Source organism: Aegilops tauschii, chromosome 6, assembly GCF_002575655.3.
Source record: "Aegilops tauschii subsp. strangulata cultivar AL8/78 chromosome 6, Aet v6.0, whole genome shotgun sequence".
Taxonomy (NCBI): Eukaryota; Viridiplantae; Streptophyta; class Magnoliopsida; order Poales; family Poaceae; genus Aegilops; species Aegilops tauschii.
Window position 1 is genome coordinate 437653135 of NC_053040.3, and position 9194 is coordinate 437662328.

General features: G+C 48.4%; 1 non-coding gene across 1 annotated transcript; it reads left to right on the top strand.

Annotated features, from left to right (window-relative positions):
* The first annotated feature begins 523 nt into the window (after window positions 1–523).
* Window positions 524–718, top strand: LOC120967502 (U2 spliceosomal RNA). The gene has a single exon (XR_005761257.1). It is a non-coding gene; the product is annotated as a U2 spliceosomal RNA (small nuclear RNA).
* The last annotated feature ends 8476 nt before the right edge of the window (window positions 719–9194 follow it).

Sequence of the window (9194 nt, forward strand, 5' to 3'; positions counted from 1 at the left end):
TTAACAAAAAGTGCAACAATTAAAATATCTGTGAATTTGAGAAAGTTTGAGAATTTGAGAAAAATATGATTGATTTTGCGAATTTATAAGAGTTCATGAAATTTGTTTTTTTCACTATTTCAGAAAATGTTCATGAATTAAAAAAATTTCATGGATTCAGCAAAATTGTTCGCATATTCAATTTTTTCTGTATTAAAAAAATGAAAAGGGAAACATAAAAACAAATAGGAAAAGAAAGAAACTAGAAAATGCAAAATACAGAAAAAAACCAAACTTATGGAAAAGAAAAACCTTCTGAAATATTCCTAAGGCCGGACAGAAGGTTTAAAAAGCTTGTTAAAAGCAGTCTTTAGTTGCTGCCCTAGCGTATACTAGCATCTTAAATGTTTCAGCCCAACTTAGTGCTGTAGTGAGCAATCACCTATTGTATTACTCGGAGGAGCGATGCATAGTCTTTGCGAGGCGGAGAGCTGAGAGGCGATAGGCGAGGTATAATAGGAGAGGCAGCCCAGTGTCGTAACTCATGCCTTCTCGGCCTTTGGACTAAGTTCAAATGTAATATATGTTTTTACTAGTTTATTAATATATGGTACATGGGTTATGTGCCCACAATGACATGAAATTTACTTTTTGTGGGAGGGTTCATCGGAGTGGCTTGCCATTCGGTTTCTCACTGTCACCCAGACGTTGCACTACTGTTCGGACTTGGCACCTCCCAACCAATACACAGTCTTAAATTTTTTATCTCTTAATTATATTTTGCATGTTAATTCTTTTTTGTTTAGAACTTTTTTATCTTTAACAATTCTGTTATCCCATCTCTGGCAGCACTGTTTACTTGTTTGACCCCACCATCCGTGGACCACAGACTGAGCTGTCGGCGCCAGCCACCCATGGCTGGCGGGCACTATCTCCCATCTCCTCCTCGCCCCATCCCGCCCGAGCCCCGACCTTCCCTCTAAACCCTGCCACGGACTCCGATGCCGGCGTCGATCACACCGTACACTGGTAGAGTTAAACCTCGGACTCGTTCCCGCCGGCAACACTGTGCCCAGCCGCGACTGTCTCCCGCTCGCTCTCAGCTCGGTCTGACGTCGCAACCCCAACTCGGCCTCGGAGCTCCTCGGCGCACCTGCAAAATCAAGTCACGCCTGTGCCTTTTTAGGCGACTTGCAAATAGCTATTGCGGCTAAGAATTGTATTTTTTCCTCGAATAGGCAAGGAGCGTATCATTTCATTTATAGGTAGAAAGCAAAAGGTAAGGACTTTGATACATGACTCGTACACCATGAGGCAAGAGTGCATCTACCGATGAACAGAAGAGAGGAAGGGGTTGCTCAGCCCCAAGATTACGTCAAGAACTGTATTCCTTTGGGGGTCTAGTTCAGTTCTAATTTGATCAGCGTAGAGTGATTCAGCTTTAAGAGCATCTCCAACCGCCGCGCTATATAAGCGCCGCGCCGGAAATTTATGGTTTTTAGCGCGCACGCAATCGCTAAGCGAGCTCCAGCGGACGCGCAATAACCGCGCGCGTGGCATAAAGAGTTCAGCGCGTGGTACGAAACGCCATCGCGCGCCGCACACTCGAGCGCCCGCTGACGACTTCCACCTACCCCGACCCAGGCACTGGTGTTGGGGATCGTAGCAGAATTTTAAAATTTCCTACGCATCACCAAGATCCATCTATGGAGTATACTAGCAACGAGGGGAAAGGAGTGCATCTACATACCCTTGTAGATCGCGAGCGGAAGCGTTCCAATGAACGGGGTTGATGGAGTCGTACTCGCCGTGATCCAAATCACCGATGACCGAGTGCCGAACGGACGGCACCTCCGCGTTCAACACACATACGGAGCAGCGACGTCTCCTCCTTCTTGATCCAGCAAGGAGGAAGGAGAGGTTGATGGAGATCCAGCAGCACGACGGCGTGGTGGTGGATGTAGCGGGGATCTCGGCAGGGCTTCGCCAAGCTTCTGCGAGAGGGAGAGGTGTTGCAGGGGGAGAGGGAGGCGCTAGGGGCTGTGGTGCTGCTGCCCTCCCTCCCCCCACTATATATAGGGACCCCTGGGGAGGGGGGGGGGCGCCGGCCCTGGGAGATCAGATCTCCAAGGGGGGGGGGGGGCGGCCAAGGGGGAAGGGGGGTGGCTCCCCCCCCAAGCCAAGTGGGGCGCCCCCCATCCCTAGGGTTTCCAACCCTAGGCGCAGGGGGAGGCCCAAGGGGGGGCGCCCCAGCCCACTAAGGGCTGGTTCCCTTCCCACCCCAGCCCATGGGGCCCTCCGGGATAGGTGGCCCCACCCGGTGGACCCCCGAGACCCTTCCGGTGGTCTCGGTACAATACCGATAACCCCCGAAACTTTCCCGGTGGCCGAAACTGGACTTCCTATATATAATTCTTCACCTCCGGACCATTCCGGAACTCTTCGTGACGTCCGGGATCTCATCCGGGACTCCGAAAAACTTTCGGGTTTCCGCATACAAATATCTCTACAACCCTAGCGTCACCGAACCTTAAGTGTGTAGACCCTACGGGTTCGGGAGACATGCAGACATGACCGAGACGCCTCTCCGGTCAATAACCAACAGCGGGATCTGGATACCCATGTTGGCTCCCACATGTTCCACGATGATCTCATCGGATGAACCACGATGTCGAGGATTCAATCAATCCCGTATACAATTCCCTTTGTCAATCGGTATGTTACTTGCCCGAGATTCGATCGTCGGTATCCCAATACCTTGTTCAATCTCGTTACCGGCAAGTCTCTTTACTCGTACCGTAATGCATGATCCCGTGGCTAACTCCTTAGTCACATTGAGCTCATTATGATGATGCATTACCGAGTGGGCCCAGAGATACCTCTCCGTCATACGGAGTGACAAATCCCAGTCTCGATCCGTGTCAACCCAACAGACACTTTCAGAGATACCCGTAGTGTACCTTTATAGTCACCCAGTTACGTTGTGACGTTGGGTACACCCAAAGCACTCCTACGGCATCCGGGAGTTACACGATCTCATGGTCTAAGGAAAAGATACTTGACATTGGAAAAGCTCTAGCAAACGAACTACACGATCTTTTGTGCTATGCTTAGGATTGGGTCTTGTCCATCACATCATTCTCCTAATGATGTGATCCCGTTATCAATGACATCCAATGTCCATAATCAGGAAACCATGACTATCTGTTGATCAACGAGCTAGTCAACTAGAGGCTTACTAGGGACACGTTGTGGTCTATATATTCACACATGTATTACGATTTCCGGATAACACAATTATAGCATGAATAATAGACAATTATCATGAACAAAGAAATATAATAATAACCATTTATTATTGCCTCTAGGGCATATTTCCAACAACTGGCGCCGCCGCTCGCACCACCCCATTTGTTCCGGCGACCATTCCGTCGCCGCTTCCTCCTTCTCCCTCCAGTCGCTGCCGCCCCTCGCGCGCGCCATTCCTCCGACGAACAGCGCCCGGCCGCCCACTGCCGCTCGGCGCCCACAAGGTGTTAGACAAAACGCTTGCAAGGTATGTATTGCTTCAACTTCACATTTTTTACATGAATTTGATGCATGTTGTTTGTAGTTTTTATAGCCTAGTTTAAATTGAACATTGTAGATGAGTTCGTCATATGATTCTTCTGAAGAAGAATTTGATATTGAAGAGGAGGAGGATCATGCAAGGATCCTAGCTATGCACATCAATAAAAAACCGAAGCACGGTGGTTCGTTTATGGGTCGGCAGAAAATTTGGAGGGATATGATCGATGCCCACAATAGATTGATGAGGCACTATTTTGCGGATAATCCCGTGCACCCCAAGTCGTACTTCCGGCGCCGGTTTAGGATGAGCACCGAGTTGTTCAGGCGCATTGCAGAGAAACTAGCGAGCCATGACCGGTTTTTTCGACAAATTAAGGAGGAATGCCTCCGGAGAGCTTGGGCATAGCACCTTTCAGAAGGTGACAACCGCTTTGCGTATGTTGGCATACGGTATTCCCGCTAATCTACTTGATGACCACTTGGCCATGGGTGAGAGTCAAGCCATCATGTGTGTCAACTGTTTCGCAGTCGGAATTGTGCAAGTGTTTGGCGAGGAGTATTTGAGATCTCCCAATGCTGAAGACGCCGCAAGGCTATTGGAGATGAACAAAGCTCGCGGCTTCCCAGGTATCACTACAAAAAAATACACTTCCATAATGATACGTGTTTATCACAGTAGGTAACGTTTTCTGTCATGCATGTACATCCATGACGATTTTATGACAGAATCAAGATAGTCATACATGTGCTGTCATAGAAGTGTTCCATGACATTACCAAAATTATCATCACAGAAGTGTTCACTTCCATCACGATAAATGCCGCGTCATGGAAGTGCTTTCGTCGTAACGGGTTGCCTTAAGCTATCGGGTCCGGTTTTGGATCCGATAACCCGCTAATAGCCATGACCAATGCCGATTTTCCATGTGTAAAATTCTCATTGGCCGACGGAACCACGTGTCAGCTTCGCGTTGGCACAGGTGTCACTCATCCAATGGGCGAGATGCGCCTATGATATGTTGACACATGGACCGGCCCAAAAGTGGCCCATAAAAATTAAATGGGCCAGCCCAACTAAAGGCCCACAAGATTTTGCGGACCATAATGGGCCGGCCCAGCTAAAGGCCCACGAGATTTCGACGACCATAATGGGCCGACCCAGCTAAAGGCCCACAAGATTTTGAGGACACTAGTGGGCCGGCCCGTTAACAGGCTGCCATGTTTTGGGCCAAATGCCGGCCCATATTTGATCCGGTCCATTGACAGTCTGCCATGTTCCGGGCCTAATAATGGCCCATCTGAGATCCGGCCCATTAAAAGCCTACCATGTTCCGGGCCAAATTATGGCCCAGATCAGATCCGGCCCTTTAAGAGGCTTTGGGCTAAATTATGGCCCATATCAGATTCGGCCCGTCAACTGGACGCTATGCTTTTGGGCCCACTTGCTAAAGACCCATTTGGTAATTAGGCCTGATATTAGTTTCGGCCTGTTAAAGGCCCGTTTAACATTTCGGCCCTATATTTATTTCGGCCTGTTAAAAGCCTGTCATATAGTTGGGCCTAACTACGACCCGGTTTGAATTCGGCCTACTCACAGCCGATAATCTGATTGGGCCAAACAAGGACCGAGACAATTTTGGCCTGTTAACGGCCCATGATGTGATTGGCACAATCATGGTCCGGGGTCTATTTCGGCCTGCTGCCGGCCCGTGCGCTGTTCGGCACGTTTCAGGCCCAACCTACTTTCAGCCTCCTAAAAGCCCATTGAGTTTTCTTGCGAAAATAGGGCCGGCAGTTTACTCGGCCTATTAAAGGCCCGAATCTACTAGTGGGCCAGTTTACATTTAGGCTTGTTAACGGACCAAGATGACTGGGCCCATGATGCGGATCATACATAGTGATTTGCATGACGGCTCGATTATGTACCGTAATTTTACGGTTTGGCCGGTTTACTGCGAAGACAGGATATATATGTTGGAAATATTCCCTAGAGGCAATAATAAATAGGTTATTATTATATTTCCTTGTTCATGATAATCGTTTATTATCCATGCTAGAATTGTATTGGTAGGAAACTCAGATACATGTGTGGATACATAGACAACACCATGTCCCTAGTAAGCCTCTAGTTGACTAGCTCGTTGATCAATAGATGGTTACGGTTTCCTGACCATGGACATTGGATGTCATTGATAACGGGATCACATCATTAGGAGAATGATGTGATGGACGAGACACAATCCTAAGCCTAGCACAAGATCGTGTAGTTCGTTTGCTCAGAGCTTTTCTAATGTCAAGTATCATTTCCTTAGACCATGAGATTGTGCAACTCCCGGATACCGTAGGAATGCTTTGGGTGTACCAAACGTCACAACGTAACTGGGTGGCTATAAAGGTGCACTACAGGTATATCCGAAAGTGTCTGTTGGGTTGGCACGAATCGAGACTGGGATTTGTCACTCCATGTAAACGGAGAGGTATCTCTGGGCCCACTCGGTAGGACATCATCATAATGTGCACAATGTGACCAAGGAGTTGATCACGGGATGATGTGAGTTACGGAACGAGTAAAGAGACTTGCCGGTAACGAGATTGAACAAGGTATCGGGATACCGACGATCGAATCTCGGGCAAGTAACATACCGATAGACAAAGGGAATTGAATACGGGATTGATTGAATCCTCGACATCGTGGTTCATCCGATGAGATCATCATGGAACATGTGGGAGCCAACATGGGTATCCAGATCCCGCTGTTGGTTATTGGCCGGAGAACGTCTCGGTCATGTCTGCATGGTTCCCGAACCCGTAGGGTCTACACACTTAAGGTTCGATGACGCTAGGGTTATAAAGGAAGTTTGTATGTGGTTACCGAATGTTGTTCGGAGTCCCGGATAAGATCCCGGACGCCACGAGGAGTTCTGGAATGGTCCGGAGGTAAAGATTTATATATGGGAAGTCCTGTTTTGGTCACCGGAAAAGTTTCGGGTGCTATCGGTAATGTACCGGGACCACCGGGAGGGTCCCGGGGGTCCACCAGGTGGGGCCACCGGCCCCAGAGGGCTGCGTGGGCCAAGTGTGGGAGGGGACCAGCCCCAGGTGGGCTGGTGCGCCCCCCACAAGAGGCCCAAGGCGCAGGAAGGGGGGGGGAAGGGGGAAACCCTAGGCTCAGATGGGCCTAAGGCCCATCTAGTGGGGCGCCCCCCTCTCTCCCCCCCTTGGCCGCCCCCCAAGCCCCATCTAGGGCTGGCCGCACCCTTTGTGGGGGGAACCCTAGATGGGGGCGCAGCCCTCCCCCTCCCCTATATATATTGGGGTTTTGGGGCTGCCATACAGATAAGAACACATCTCCCTCATGGCGCAGCCCTACCCCTCTTCCTCCTCCTCTCCCGCGGTGCTTGGCGAAGCCCTGCAGGATTGCCACGCTCCTCCACCACCACCACGCCGTCGTGCTGCTGCTGGATGGAGTCTTCCCCAACCTCTCCCTCTCTCCTTGCTGGATCAAGGCATGGGAGACGTCACCGGGCTGCACGTGTGTTGAACGCGGAGGCGCCGTGGTTCAGCGCTTAGATCGGAATCAACCGCGATCTGAATCACTACGAGTACGACTCCCTCATCCGCGTTCTTGCAACGCTTCCGCATCGCGATCTACATGGGTATGTAGATGCACTCCCCTTCCCCTCGTTGCTAGAGTACTCCATAGATTGATCTTGGTGATGCGTAGAAAATTTTGAATTTCTGCTACGTTCCCCAACAGTGGCATCATGAGCTAGGTCTATGCGTAGTTTCTATGCACGAGTAGAACACAAAGTAGTTGTGGGCGTAGATGCTGCCAATTCTTCTTGCCGCTACTAGTCTTATCTTGTTTCGGCGGCATTGTGGGATGAAGCGGCCCGGACCGACCTTACACGTACGCTTACGTGAGACATGTTCCACCGACTGACATGCACTAGTTGCATAAGGTGGCTAGCGGGTGTCTGTCTCTCCCACTTTAGTCGGAACGGATTCGATGAAAAGGGTCCTTATGAAGGGTAAATAGAAATTGGCATATCACGTTGTGGTTTTACGTAGGTAAGAAACGTTCTTGCTAGAAACCTATACAAGCCACGTAAAAACTTGCAACAACAATTAGAGGACGTCTAACTTGTTTTTGCAGCATGTGCTATGTGATGTGATATGGCCAGAAGATATGATGAATGATATATGTGATGTATGAGATTGATCATATTCTTGTAATAGGGATCACGACTTGCATGTCGATGAGTATGACAACCGGCAGGAGCCATAGGAGTTGTCTTTATTTTTTGTATGACCTGCGTGTCATTGAATAACGCCATGTAAATTACTTTACTTTATTGCTAAGCGCGTTAGCCATAGAAGTAGAAGTAATCATTGGCGTGACAACTTCATAAAGACACAACGATGGAGATCATGATGATGGAGATCATGGTGTCATGCCGGTGACGAAGATGATCATGGTGCCCCGAAGATGGAGATCAAAGGAGCAAAATGATATTGGCCATATCATGTCACTATTTGATTGCATGTGATGTTTATCATGTTTTGCATCTTATTTGCTTAGAACGACGGTAGTAAGTAAGATGATCCCTCACTAAAATTTCAAGAGACGTGTTCCCCCTAACTGTGCACCGTTGCGAAGGTTCGTTGTTTCGAAGCACCACGTGATGATCGGGTGTGATAGATTCTAACGTTCGAATACAACGGGTGTTGACGAGCCTAGCATGTACAGACATGGCCTCGGAACACATGCGAAACACTTAGGTTGACTTGACGAGCCTAGCATGTACAAACATGGCCTCGGAACACAAGAGACCGAAAGGTCGAACATGAGTCGTATAGTAGATGCGATCAACATGGAGATGTTCACCGATGATGACTAGTCCGTCTCACATGATGATCGGACACGGCCTAGTTTGACTCGGATCATGTATCACTTAGATGACTAGAGGGATGTCTATCTGAGTGGGAGTTCAATAATTAGATGAACTTCATTATCATGAACATAGTCAAAAGGTCTTTGCAAATTATGCGCTTTAGTTCTATTGTTTAAGATATGTTCCTAGAGAAAATTTAGTTGAAAGTTGATAGTAGCAATTATGCGGACTGGGTCCGTAAACTGAGGATTGTCCTCATTGCTGCACAGAAGGCTTATGTCCTTAATGCACCGCTCGGTGTGCTGAACCTCAGCGTCGTCTGTAGATGTTGTGAAACATCTGACATACACGTTTTGATGACTACGTGATAGTTCAGTGCGTAATACTAATGGTTTAGAATTGTGGCACCAAAGACGTTTTTGAAACGTCGCAGAACATATGAGATGTTCCGAAGACTGAAATTGAGATTTCAGACTAGTGCCCACGTCAAGAGGTATGAGACCTCTAACAAGTTTCTTAAGCCTGCAAACTAAGGGAGAAAAGCTCAATCGTTGAGCATGTGCTCAGATTGTCTGAGTACTACAATCACTTGAATCGAGTGGGAGTTAATCTTCCAGATGAGATAGTGATGGTTCTCCATAATCACTGCCACCAAGCTATTAGAGCTTCGTGATGAACTATAAATATCAAGGATAGATGATGATCCTTGAGCAACTCGCGATGTTTGACACCGCGAAAGTAGAAATCAAGA